The sequence below is a fragment of the Delphinus delphis genome, chromosome 13 (genome assembly GCF_949987515.2).
Source record: "Delphinus delphis chromosome 13, mDelDel1.2, whole genome shotgun sequence".
In the NCBI taxonomy this organism is placed as follows: domain Eukaryota; kingdom Metazoa; phylum Chordata; class Mammalia; order Artiodactyla; family Delphinidae; genus Delphinus; species Delphinus delphis.
Genome location: NC_082695.1, coordinates 84,022,985 through 84,037,106, shown reverse-complemented (window position 1 = coordinate 84,037,106; position 14,122 = coordinate 84,022,985). Strand labels below are relative to the sequence as shown.

General features: G+C 36.7%; 1 long non-coding RNA gene across 1 annotated transcript; it reads left to right on the top strand.

The window, feature by feature from the left end:
• Window positions 1–305: 305 nt before the first annotated feature.
• Window positions 306–13,559, top strand: LOC132436667 (uncharacterized). The gene is made up of 3 exons (XR_009521831.1): window positions 306–465; window positions 807–982; window positions 12,972–13,559. It is a non-coding gene; the product is annotated as an uncharacterized lncRNA (long non-coding RNA).
• Window positions 13,560–14,122: the final 563 nt, after the last annotated feature.

Genomic DNA, 14,122 nt, shown 5'->3' with positions numbered 1-14,122 from the left:
AATTATCACTTTTATCATTCATATTGGGTCTCCCTAGCTAAATTAATGAGACACAATAAATTTAAATTTTATTTATTGTATTTCTATGAGATCAGGAACAAAATTGATATGCCAATGATACCAAAATAATATAAAGCAACAACTCACACAAATATATTTATGAAAAAACCCGCGATTTTTAAGAAATTTTTCTCAATGACAATCAGTTTAGTTTGCCCCTAAGTATTACAGACTTTCTTTTTTTTTTTTTTTTTTTGCGGTACGCGGGCCTGTCACTGTTGTGGCCTCTCCCGCTGCGGAGCACAGGCTCCGGACGCGCAGGCTCAGCGGCCATGGCTCACGGGCCTAGCCGCTCCGCGGCATGTGGGATCCTCCCGGACCGGGGCACGAACCCGTGTCCCCTGCATCGGCAGGCAGACCCTCAACCACCGTGCCACCAGGGAAGCCCCAGACTTTCATTTTGAGGTAAGCATCACCAAGTGTCATCAATGTTCTGTTACTATCCCAAAATACATTTACAAGCAGTATTTGTGCTAATGTACAGAAATTTAATAAAGGGAAATGAAACACCTCACCATTTAGTTTACCTACCACGTTTGGCATGTACTATAGTGATTGCCCTGAACTATCATGATTTCTGTTCACGTATCACATTTACTAGATTGCCAAGCGATCACTAAATGCTGTTTTGTTTAGCTTTGGATACCACCATATCTAGTATGTAGTTGGTGCACAATGAATACTTACTGATACGCATAAGCAATCCTGGGTCCTGGCCTATGTTTCTGTCCTTCTGTTAAACATAGTGGGCCTGGGTGAAACGCTGAGCCGGCTGCACTGGGAAATACTTTCTCCTAGAAAATTAGCGTGTGAAGGAACCAACACCGCTCGCTTTCAAGAAGTTTGCCTTCCTGTGTCCACCAGTCCAAAGCTACAACATCCTGAATGCTGACCCATCCCGATCTGGTTTAAGCTCATCCAGGTGAGACCCAAAACCCTATGAATATCCTCCCCAAATTTTCCTTTTTTGAGGTATTACTAGGATTCCAGCAAAGGGGTATTCCTCCTTATTGCTGTAAATCTAGCAAAATTTGCTTGATCAACAGGTTTTTCTGGGACTTTTGAAAAACTGATGGTCAGTCACTGTGGATGTTCCACTAAGATCAGATAGGGACATTCTCAGGGCCACGGCTCAGACCCTTTACTCGGAAACTGCTCATTTCCTGGAGGTGTCTGGACCCTCCCTGTGGTGTTTCTCTGATCACAATGGTAATACACGCCCTGCATTGTGTCTGAACTTAAATTTCCTTTTCCAAGTTCTCAAATGTAAATTCCTTTTTTCAAAGGAAATTTTGGTTACCTGAACCAGTATAAAAATTCTTATGCATGGGGAAAGGTGCCATTCTCACACACACAGACATGCTGACATGTTTATTTGCAACCTTGAAATTTGTTGAAGTGATATAAAATGTATGCTCATAGAAAAGCAGTTAGCTAGACAATTTCTGCTTCCTGTCTTCTATTACAGTTTTATTCTGTGACCATATAAACGAAAGTTGTGTATTTTGGTTAAAGTTGGTAAAGTATTTTATATTTTATAAAATATAATATAAATGGTTAAAACAATATTAGATACAATGGTTATACACTATGACTATGTATATAAAAATCAATATCGTGGGTTCCTTAAGAAAATGATTACAGTTTATTAAAGTAGTAAATTCAATGAGACTCATATTTATTTAATATGCAAAGAAAGTTAATATTTTAAGCTAAAGTTCAAAGTTAAATTCTCGTCTAACAGATTTTTTATATTATGTTTGGGTGGGTCTAAAACACACATATGAACTATACTAAAATTAAGTAAGCTAAGAGTGTGTCATCAGGATTCCCTTCAGGACGTCATTGTGCGCCTTACCAGTACGTAATGAACTCTGCCCACTTCCAAGCAGTCCCCCACCTTGCAAAGTTCACCTCACAACCACCCAGCCCAGGCCCCCAAATCACATGAATACTTCCTCCAAATTTCCTTGTATTGAGAAAACGCTAAGGTCATCGAGGTGGCATTCTCCCATACTGTAATAAGTCTAATAAACCTAGAATCAATTGCTTACAATTTTATCCAGTAGTCTTGTGAATGCAATAGTTAGCAGTATCCATAATAATTAAAACAAAATTTAAATGATACCTATGGATAATTTTTATGGAAGATATTAAACACAAATTTCTAAAAGATAATAGCATTTTGAAATTCAAGCACCATCAGATTTTAACCTTAATAATATCTTTATGACATTTTTAATATACCATACACTAAATGAGTTTAGAGAACTATCTCTCATTGACAGACTATTTCAATTATATGAAAAAATAAAGGTTAGATTTTTTGCTTGAAAGTATCCTCTAAAAAACATAACGTGACTTCTCTGTTATTGACAGATAGATTAGCCGTGAATGTAACAACTTCTACTTTTTCTTCTTAGAAAGATTGAACCAAAAGCTAGGTCATTCGGCGGTGCCTCTGCCATGTGTCGGGGGTGTGACAGAATGAGAACACTTATAGCCCAAATTAAAATGTCTCCCAAGTGATTCTGAAATGGAAAAAATAAAAACCAAGGTCAGAAAAATGTCACCATTTGAAGAAGCTGTCAAGCAGCCTCCAAGGAAATGTGTCCAGACGACTTCTATATATACATAAAGTGAAGCTAGAGGCTACAATTCAAATGTGCTTTCATTAAGCCTATCAGGGATTGAGGAAAGACATCTTCCTCTGTTTCCTCTAGGAAGAAAGGGTTTACATTTGTTTCCTTCTCAGATTCTCTCTACTCCTCCAGACTTCTGGGATGGGGATCAAGGAATTGCCTCTGTATTATGATTTCAAAAGGGGCTCTTAATGTGGCATGGGGCATCAGGGGAAGAAGGGCATTAACAAGGCAATGAACTTGCTAGGTCTTTGCAGCAGGAACTGTGAGACCAATAGGTCCAGGAAGTTCTTACACAAACCGGCTCCCTCACCAGCAAACTCAAGTACCCCCCTGTCTACCTATATGTCAGTTTCACATATCTGCCCACATTTTGGTGTTAATAGGTGTGTTCATATAAACTACGGATTTCCAAAATTTGCAAGGATCGTGGTCACAAAGTTTTAATATTTGTCTTAAATATGGGATTCCATAATCTTAGAGTTGATTGTTTAAACATTTACAGGAAAATGAAAAAGTAAATAAAAATTTTACAGTCATGAGGGAAATGGGTGATAGAAAATGAATCATTTACTTATAAGTGACACGGGGGTAGAAGATTGCACTTCCTGCCCAGGTGGCAGGGACAGAAACTGAGAAGGAGGTGAAGCTCTGATTGCAGAACAGAGTCAAAGGGACACAGACAGATCTTGGGACATATTACTCCCTGACTATAGGTCCACTAAACGCTATTCCTACAGACAGTTGAAACCTCATGTCCGGGCTACCCTAGCTTGGTGCTCCATGGTAGTGCCTTAATTGAGCTGCAGTTGAAGGCTGTGCCCTTGTCTCTTATCAAAGGTTATTATATAGAAATAGCCACATGAAGAAAATTTTCTTATCTTCAGCAAAATTGCAGAAGGATATTCCTCATTATAATAGTTAATGTCTCTTTTGAGATTTTACACAGTATTTTTTTAACATTGAATACCGTATGTATCTACTTAGCATGTTGTATATATATGTGTACACACACACACACAAACACAGAGTCTGGCTTTCAGGTTTGCTTTCTGAACGAAACCTACATAAAACCGTGTTTGGGTTTTATCTTATCTTCTTGGAAAAGCGAAATTAAACTGAATCGTTTTTTTCTCTTTGGCTCCTAACACTATTTTCTCCTCCCTTTAAATCATTTTACGTGTTTCTGCCTTATTGTTTTTTACTTTTATTTGCTCAGATTTATGTGTGTTTTTTTAAGCAAATGTAAATTTTTGGAAGTTGCCAGGGAATCCATGAATATTCACAGAAGTGTTTTGAATCTATAATAGTGATATATACACATTACAGATGTACTTGTAGATGGAGCAACTGAGCATCAAAATGTTAATGAACTTGTTCATAGTCTCACAAGTGACTGAGAGTACAGGAGATTTGACTGTCTCTGTCCAAACAGATCCGGTCCTCATGCTGTGCTACACTTATTTTTACAGAGGGTTGCAGGTCAAGCACCCTGCTTTCAGTTCTCTCCCCGTGACCTCTCTCAGTGCCTGAAACTCAGCCTTGTTTAGTTATGTTCAGGTGGGGCTTGGAGGCTTTCTCTATCTTAAATGTCAATTCCACAATGTAAAGACCTCCTTCAGCCTCTGTCGGCAGGTATGGTGCTAGAAGCTGTAGCTTTCAGACGGGCACCCCAGGAGGAAAGAGATATTGAAAGATACATGAATACGAAATGTAAATTCACTTAAAAGAGAGTATTTCTAGTGTTTGTCGTTCAGTGTTCTGCAAACCACAAAGTAGATCAATATATTCTGGACATTATTTCTGATGTCTGTGTTATTAATACCATCATAAGATTTCCTTTTAAATCACTTTTTATGAGAAGGAAATAAAAAAAGTCCAGGTGGAAGCAATCAATCTAGGAGAAGCATCAACTGCAAAAGGAAAAAGAAACAAAAAGGACTAAAATGCTAATGATGGCGAAGTGATTCTGAGGCAACTGGAGTTGAAATATTCAACGTTGCTATGCATTTATTAGAGAGATTTATAGAGATTTCACTCTGGTTTGATCTAGTCTATACAAAACATAAGAGACTAAAAATATACACTGCCCCAAAGCGGAGAAATACAAAAAAAAAAAAAAAAAAAACAAGAAGGGACATGTGCCTTTTGAATTTAGGATTTCATGAAATTTTGTGTTACTTGCAACATGAGAAAAAGAAACAACCTATTTCAGGGTTCATGGTAAAGGACGGCAGAGCCAACTGCCTGGGAAGTGGAAGACAGCTGGCATGCACTACATCATCACCAAGCAAAAGTGAGGTTCCCATGGCAGTCACCACAGCAATGATGGTATTTTTTAAATGTATACAATTTGAGAAGGTAAAGGAAATAAGGACAGCACAGATAATGACAATGTAATATTATAAGTACTAAATGAGGTGGTGTTCAGACCATTCCAGAAGAAAGGAAAACATGTTACTAGATTTGGTTTTCAACGAGCTAAGAGCTGTCTGCTGCTACCACAAGGAAAGAGCGTATTTTCAGCCTGATGCACAGAAAACACTACTAGATTTGGAATTGTGCATGGCGGAGACATAATGCTGTAAAATTCAAGTGAACTAACTTTGGGGAGAAATAAGCAAGGCTACTGAAAGGAGCCCAAATTCAATTCTATAATTTTTAATTTAGAAGAGAAAATCTTGAGTATTTCTCTCTCTCTCTGTCTATCTATCCTCTCCTTACAGAGATGAAACTATGAATTTAAGAGAATCTATTATTTCTTGTATTACTAAAGCACAGTATTTGGAGAAATAGGCTGGAGAAAAAGGGAAACCACATTGTATTTCAACTGGGAAAATAGAATTGGAATATGTAAGTCTTCCAAAGGAATTTGCCTATGAATGTGTGTATCAACATCCCCCCACCAGAGTGGTACGCTTGTTAAAATTGATGAACCTACACCGAAACATCATTATTACTCAGAGTCCATGGTTTTCATTAAATTTCAGTCTTGGTGTTACAGATTCTGTGGGTCTGGGCAACTGTATAATGACATGTATCCTCCATATTAGAAGCATTGAGAATAGTTTCACTGTCTTAAACGCCTCTGTTCTCCAGCTATTTACCCTTTGTCCCTCCAGTCCCTGGAAAACACTGATCTTTTTATTGTCACCATAGTTGTGCCTTTTCCAGAATGTTATATTGTTAGAATCATACAGTATGTAGCCTTTTCAGATTGTCTTCTTCTACTTAGTAATAAGTATTTAAAGTTCCTCCACATCTTTTCATGGCTGGATAGCTTATTTCTTTTTAGCCCTGAATAATATTTCATTGTCTGGATGTACCACAGTTTAGTTATCTATTCACCTACTGAAGGACATCTTGGTGACTTCTGTGTTTTGACAGTGATGAATAAAACTGCTACAAACACGTGTGTGCCGTTTTTTGGGGGCATACGTTTTCAGCTCATGTAGATGAATACCAAGGAGCTTGATTTTTGGATCATATAGTAAGAGTGTGTTTAGTTTTGTAAGAAACAGCCCAACTGCCTCCCCAAGTAGCTTCCAAAATGGTACTGTTCTGCACACCCACCAGCAATGAAGCTTTCAATTTTAGCTTTCTTTCCTCTACTGACATGTACTGTAAAAGATCTCTATTAATTTAACCATCAGTAAATATCTGTTCCTTACTGTGTGTTAGTTTTGGTTTTGTGGAATTCAGGAAGGGAGGCAGTGATTAGCTTGATTTGAAATGGTACAAAGAGAAAATGACAGCCATGGCAGACAAATGTAAGAAGAGGCAGTGGTTCCCTGGAAGAAAGAAATAAAGGTTAGTAGGATCCATGGGAAACATAAACCCGTTGGTAATATGCAGAGATATTGTATGTAAGAATGATCCTTGGATTCCCGTATTATGCTGGGTGTGAGCTCAAATAATCTTAGTCGAATTTTAAAGTAAAAGTAAAGATGAGTAGATACTCCCACATTTCTTACATTTTAAGGTATCTCTCCAATGTGAGATGCACGCACAATGAGGTTTGAGTGATTAGCAAAGACTTTTCTACATAACTTATCCTTATATGTCTTCTTCAGTTGTGAATTAAAAACTTTCTCACATGCCTTACATTTAGATCATGTTTCTCTCTGGTGTGCTCTTACATGTACAATAAGTTTGAAAACTCACTGAGAACTTTCCCACAGTTCCTGCATTCATAAGTCTTCTCTCCAGTGTGAGTTCTTATAGATACTCTAAGTTGGTAGGAACAACTAGGCTTTCCCACGTTCCACACTTTCATAAGGCTTCTCTCCACTGGGAGTTTTCATAGGTTTCGTGATGGATGAGGAACGAACAAAGGTTTCCCCACCTTCTTTACATGTATGACCTTTCCAGTGTGACCTCTGACGTGTGCCCTAAGATGATGCACAATCGTATTCCCACAGTCCTTATGTTTATAAGGTCCTCTCCATCTAAGGTTATTACAGGAGTCCTCAAATATGAGGGACGCTTGTAGGGTTGTCCCTTATAGTACTAGGAGTTGTGTCCAGGTGGGATCTGCTATGACTTTATGGGATGAAGGATCCATGAGAGCATTTTTCACAACATTCACAGGGTTTTATCCCTGTAGGGATTTCTTTCAGTATAGTAAGATTTGAAATCTGGATGAAGGTTGCCCTGCATTGATGATTTTACTTTCATAGAGGCTATCCATCAAATGACTTCTCAGATGCCTCTTGTTCTTGTGATGAACTTGAGTGCCATAGCATTGACAAACAAGGCAGATGGAGGACCTCCTGGATCATCTGCAGGCAGTACTGAGACTCAGCACCAGGGATGTAAGAGTGTGGACTGAGATAAGACATCCAGCAATAAAGTCTCCCAAGGGGAAACTCAACCCAAAGAGGTGCTACTGGGATATCCATCCCTAAGGAGGAGTCATTTACTGGTTCAGATACTTGAAGGTCTCTCTTGTCATCAACAATTCCACCCAAAAGTCAATTTAAAAAGGCAAAGAGCTAAAAGGGGCAGAAGCAGTGCTACCTTAAGAAATTTGCAGTTGGGTAAAAAGAGCTTGAGCTACAAAAGCAGGCAGGGTATGTGATATTCATCTACTTCTCTATTTGTATTTGATTTTTTCCCTGCTGATCCCTGATGTTTTCTTAGATTGTTCATTTAACTCTTATTCTTGTTACAGGTGAAACCAGGATAATAAGGCACACGAACATTGAATCTGAATAACGTTATACACACATTTCTGAATAATAGACCAGAGGATCTGAAAGAAGCTTAAACAAGCAATTTGAATATAGCAACAGCTTAAACAATTTAAAGGGCAATTTTGAAATCTCTTAATATAAATAAATGTTTAAATTTTAGCTTGTGTCTCCCAGAGCAGAGTAATTGCTGATGCTGAAAGAAACTGACACTTATTCAAATCCCATCTTTGCAGGACAACATGTTTCAGAGCATTTGTCATCATTTCCGATTGCTGGGTTCCACAGTGACAGCTTGGAGAAAAACTGCTTCTGACGTTGCCGTGTACTCTTAAATCTCTGGAAAGAACATTCTTTAGAGAGGCTTTTCCGTGACTGTTTCCATTTAGCACTTGGTCTAAAAAGAAATAGAATTTAGAAACTACTGATCTTGGATCACATCGTAATCTTTTGTGGCCTTGAGGAGTTTCTTTGTTCCTCTGTGAAACTAGCACTTAATCTTGCTCCTATCACCATCCTCCTTAACACCAACCTTAATATACAGTGAAAGAAAAAAATAGAACTAAATCCTACCGTTTGGTATACGAGTTTCAAGGAGGAGTTAAGGAATATTAAATATTTTGAAATTCAGTTCTTAAGTTAGTTTCTTTAATAAAAACTAATAAATAGTTTTCAGAAGTTTATGGTTATCTACAGCTATATATCTATCTATACACTTATGATCTATCTATTTAGTCTATGAAGTTAACAGGAAGTCTCCAACTATTACTGGAGAAATGAGACAACCTAAAGAATAAATACTTTCTAAAAAATAGTGTATAAGCACAGAAACTATATTCTTGATGATTGCTTTCAACCGTTGTATAGATTTTGAGCTACAATTTATATTAGAAGTACTTATAAAAAGAAAAAAATACTTTTTCATTAATGCAAACTTGTTTTCATCCAGGAGTAAAGAAAGAAAGCAGGTGAAGACAGATGTCACAAGAATATACCGGAAAGTGGTTTTTGTCCTGCCCCTTTTTATTTGAGTTCCCTAAATATGCCAGCTTTGGGAGAATAAATAAACTGACCCAAGATCACTGGATAATCAAATTAAGCTACTGTTCTACTAAGAATATTGGGAAAGAACTATGGAAATAAAATCTGTAGTGTAGTGTACTGCTGAAGATAAAAAACTTCCATGTAAAAACTTCAAATTTTATAAAATATAGTATTGAGATTAGGAGTTTTGTTATGTAAATCCAAAAGAAATCATATGGATTTAAGTGAAATAAAGCAATGAATATAGAAAAATCAACAAGACCTCTAAAGGAAATGAAGGCCAATCTTATTTTATTCTAATTTAAATTTGATTTTTAGAACTTTGTTTTTTGTTGTTAAAAACTGCAGCTGGGTTTTCTAGGATGGGTAGTTCTGTGTTTAGATGCATTTGTGTTCCCTAAGAATGGAAAAATAAATACAATTTTCTTTATAAAATTGCAAAGTGGCAATGATATTTGTATGATTAATGTTAAGTATAATGTTATACAGAAAGTGATTTCAGTAAAGCTTTGTAACACTTTAAATAATAATTTGTATTGTGTAACATATTGTGTCATGTGTAAGAAATTTCTGATTATTCAGTCTTCAAACAATTTATAATTGAGTCATCTAAACATGAAAATAATAATTTATTTGGGATAGTAACAAAGTCATGTTAAAAATAACATAAAGAAGAGAGAGAGTAATTGAAAATAAAATGTTCAAAGGTCCTAGCATTATTAAAAATGATTAAATAAGAATTTACATTAGATGGTCAATTCAGGGATGAATTTTGTGGTAAATCAAGGATAAAACAGTGCTTGTTGAAATTAGGATACAAAATATAGGTTAATTTAATGAATTACAGAATAAGACATGTTTATATATAATATGCAACAGAGATCAAAAAGAAATTAATAAAGTAATAAAATTAATGTATACGTATAAATATGCAAGAAAAGAGTATTTAGAGCATTCTATACAGCACCAGACATGTGCAAAGCAATGAAATTTGGAAAGCACTATAATTTCTATAGCTATGAAGTAACATTTTCACATCTGATAACTATATTAAAAATGAATTTATATTTTGCCACACCAATCATTTTAACAAATGTCACAAAACCCTGAGGCAAATTAAAAATAAAAAAGGACCCCAACAGAAGGGAAAAACAAAATGATAATTAGGAAACTCAACCTAACAGAAAACAAGAAGTAGAGATAAAGGGATCTAAAAATGTTTGATCAAACATTGTTTGATCAACATTGAAGTGTTTTTGATTCTTGCTAATTTTTTTTTTTTTACCCAGGATCTTTCACACCTATTCAAACAGGAGCTATGAATGGATTTCTGGACTTAACATATTAGGGAAGGGGAGATCTGGACAAAATAAAAAAGTCAGTTCACTCATTTAAGGTTTTAATATAGGTTATCAAACTCATGGAACAAACAGGGCATTGATTTAAAATAATTATGGAGTTTTAGCTTCGAAGGATTTAATGCATAATATTTTTGCCACAAACATAGATAAAGAAAATACATGGTAGCATAAGAATGATTTTTTTGGCCCCATTTACCTTCTGTCGTGCCCCTTGCAGAACAGGAATGACTGTAGCTTTTATCCTCTGGCTCTTCCACAGTTGTATTTCGGTAGTGTTGGGAGCAGGTAACTTACCTGTTTAGTTTCACAAGCCCACAGTCAGAGAGGAATGAGCTCCAGAAGCTGCACTGAATGGATTATACACAGGAGTCTCATGTGTACCTGGATCTGATTTAGGTTTGGACTTTGAGCTGATGAGATTTACATAAAATTTTGTACTGTCTGTTAATGAGATGATTCGATTTTGGTTTAGATGGTGCATTTTGGACTTCGAGCTGATGCTGAAATGGATTGAGACTCTTGGGAACCTTGGGAAGAAATGAATGTTGGAGAAAGATGTCCCCACCTTAAAACTAGGTTTTGCTTTACTCACTCTCCACCTACCCTTAAGGCCATGGTTCCTTAGCTCAATCAAATCTCTGGATCTTCTCCCCAGCAAAACTCAGAGTCGCACACCTGTACCATAGTTTACAATTTGAAGGAATTCACAAACAAGTTACTGCCCATTTATGCACTCTAGTAGAAGAACATCTCATTCTTATACTGCCATCATGCATGTGCGTGTTGAAAAAAACATAGCTATTACCAAAGCTATTGATGGCTGTCCAGTTGCTTATATGGGAGTTCACATCTTTAACATGGCATACAGCATCTTTCATAACCTGGGTCCACTTTTATCATTGCAACCTCACTTCCTGCCCCTTCTTCCTCACTTCCTTCTTACTATGGACTCTGTCCTTTAGTTACACAAGACTATCTATTCCCATAGGTCATGCAACTTTTATAACTCTTCTCCTGTACTTATGCTATTGCCTCTAACTGGGGTTTTCCCATCCCTGCCTCTTCTCTACCTGTAACATCCTGCTTATTCTTTCCAGCCAATTTTAAAAAGAAGAGGTCTTTTTAAAGACCTTTTTTGATACATACACTCCATTCCCAGGCCAAAAAAAAAAAATTTCCTATGTACAAGTGATGTAACATTTATTACATGAATTTATAATTGATTATGACTTCAAAACCATTTATTAACCACTTAACATGGACCAAGTACTTCACCTCACCTTGGACTAGAAGGATAAATAGGACATGCTTACTTCTTTCCAGAACTCAATCTACTGAGTATAACACGATGTAAATAAAAGGTATAAGTTACTGCCTCTGCTCCTGTGATAACAACAGGGCCATTTATGTGAGGTATTATGAAAGGAGAGATGCAGAAGGGAAACGGAGGAAAGAAAGTATGTGAGATCTGAGTCAAGGATTCATTGGTGAATAGAAGTTTTCCGGGCAGAAGGATTTTCATGCCTAAGAGAAAACCAAGGATCCAAGATATTCTAAAGAAGGAAATAGTATTTTGCATTTGGGGGACTGTGAAGAGTTCGATATGATATGGTACCAGGTGTATCGAGCAATTCAGAACAATAGGATTAATTCTAACGGCCAACCTTGGCCAAAGCTCTAGTATGTGCCGGGGACTTTTAGCTGTGTGTATGACATGCTGCATTAAATGTATTCTTCATAACAAACTTCTGTGATATATTATCCTCATTTTACCAAGGAGTAATGTTTAAGGGATAAATAAGATCAAGGTCATAATTTGGTATCCTTTAAATAAATGTACTTTATTCAATACTCATTTACTTGGATCAGAGAAAAATGCATTATTAACAATAAATATACATTTATCTCTTCATGTTTGAAGTAATAGCTTACTATGTATATTTCTCCCTCAAAATGCACCTGTTAGATCAGCATCTTTGTATCTTTCCCTTGCCTTGTATTTGCTCTTGCGCTAGGAAATATTTCTTAACTGATTCTCTGGGGGAAAAAAAACGAAAAGGAAAGAAAGAAAATCTCTGTGACGCCTGGAGGTTGCTGAGGTCTGTCGTGTGAATACTCCCACCCTGGGTGCGTTCAATCCAGGGATGAAGAGTCATTGACTCAGGGTTGGGGGCCGGCCCGCAAGCTCCTCACCAGCAACTCTGCTCAAAGTCTCACCGGCCATACCTCTTCTTTTTTCTCATCCTTGAGATTTCAGTTCTCATAGTGAAGCGGTGTCCATTATGACCTGACATTCCTTATATCATACGATGTCCTCCTAATGGGTCTTTCCGCATTCTGTTGTGATTTTATTTAATTATTGCGTCAGCTTTCTAGGTCTCTCTCCCCACGCTAGAATGTACACTACAAAAGGGGAGGAGCCTTATCTATTTTGTTCATCACTAAATTCCAAGAGTATCTCAGCATTTGGTATTAAGCTCAAAAAATATGTGTTAGATTAAAAATTTGGCCAGAGATGGTGTCATTGAGGGACCTACAACATCTTTAACAAGATCAATGGCTTTAAGACAAGTGAGTAAAATGACACTGTTCTCTTTTATTGAGAGATGCAGATGGAGAGCACAAAACCATATTCTACTAAGTCAACATTTGTCTTTTGTGCTTTATTGCAGGATGTCCATGTGCTTTAATGGAGGGGGACAGAGCAAAGACTGGCAATAAAGGAGCAAGTGGAGGGTCCCACGGCTTGCTACAATCCCATCAGTCACAAAGCCTTTTTAAATTTTGTGTCACCGTTATGGGGTTCAGAGGAGTCTGGACTATAAGAGACATCATTATGTCAATGTTTAGTGAATTCAAATTAATAAGGATTAATTTTAAGGTGCAGGGTGATGTGATAAAAAGAAATGATTTTCCAGATCCTCTTGAGTTAAAATTGGGAATACGAATATATCATTTTGCTTTGCAACTTGGTCTTCACAAATCACTGGATATAAGCATACTCAAATACCACTAAATTTTCAGGGTCAGATACAAACTGTTTGGGAACTGCTGTTTTATTGGGTGAGCTGTGCCTTTCATTAGTTCAGTTAGTTTAAGAAAACCAGCCCACAAATTTTTGACGTATGGTGTTGGGTATGTGTTGACTGTCTCGTTTTGCTTCCAATAGGAAAAAATGTTCTTATGTGCATTTGTGTTCATGCCAAGATGTTTAATTGTACTTTATGTATAGAAGTTTTTCAAGGTAATCAAGCTAAACTGCAAAGAGTATTAGAAGAAATGAAATAATAAAATCCTGTGTCTTTAAAATGATGAAGAAAACATTTATTTTAAAAATATGTGTTAATAAAAAAATCATGCTCCTGTGTTGTAGCTAACTGCTAATAGCATTCGGCTGTGGTGAAGTTGTGTTTCGAGCAGTATAACATTAAACAAATACAATGCAACGATGAGTAGGGAAATTGTATTGATGGCTTAAATCATGACAGTTGTAGGGATTTATTTTTAAAAAGGGCAACATAGGGAAGAACTGTTAGGCACATAGAGGCATTGTCTTCTTGATATGCATTTATCCCATTGATTTCTGTTACCATTTTGCCTCAAATTACCCTTCCTTTCCATGTTCCTGATTTCTAGTGTACCATCATTGCACCTCTTAATATCATTTCACCTGATTATTTTCATTCAGAAACTAAAAGTGTTTGCTCTTGATATTGCACTAATTATCCTAACAGTGCCATGATTTCCATTTAAGCAGCAGCAAAGCCCCATTTTCAGGAAGCCTTTTCTGGATGGAACCATGGTTGCCTTTCATCTAGGCACG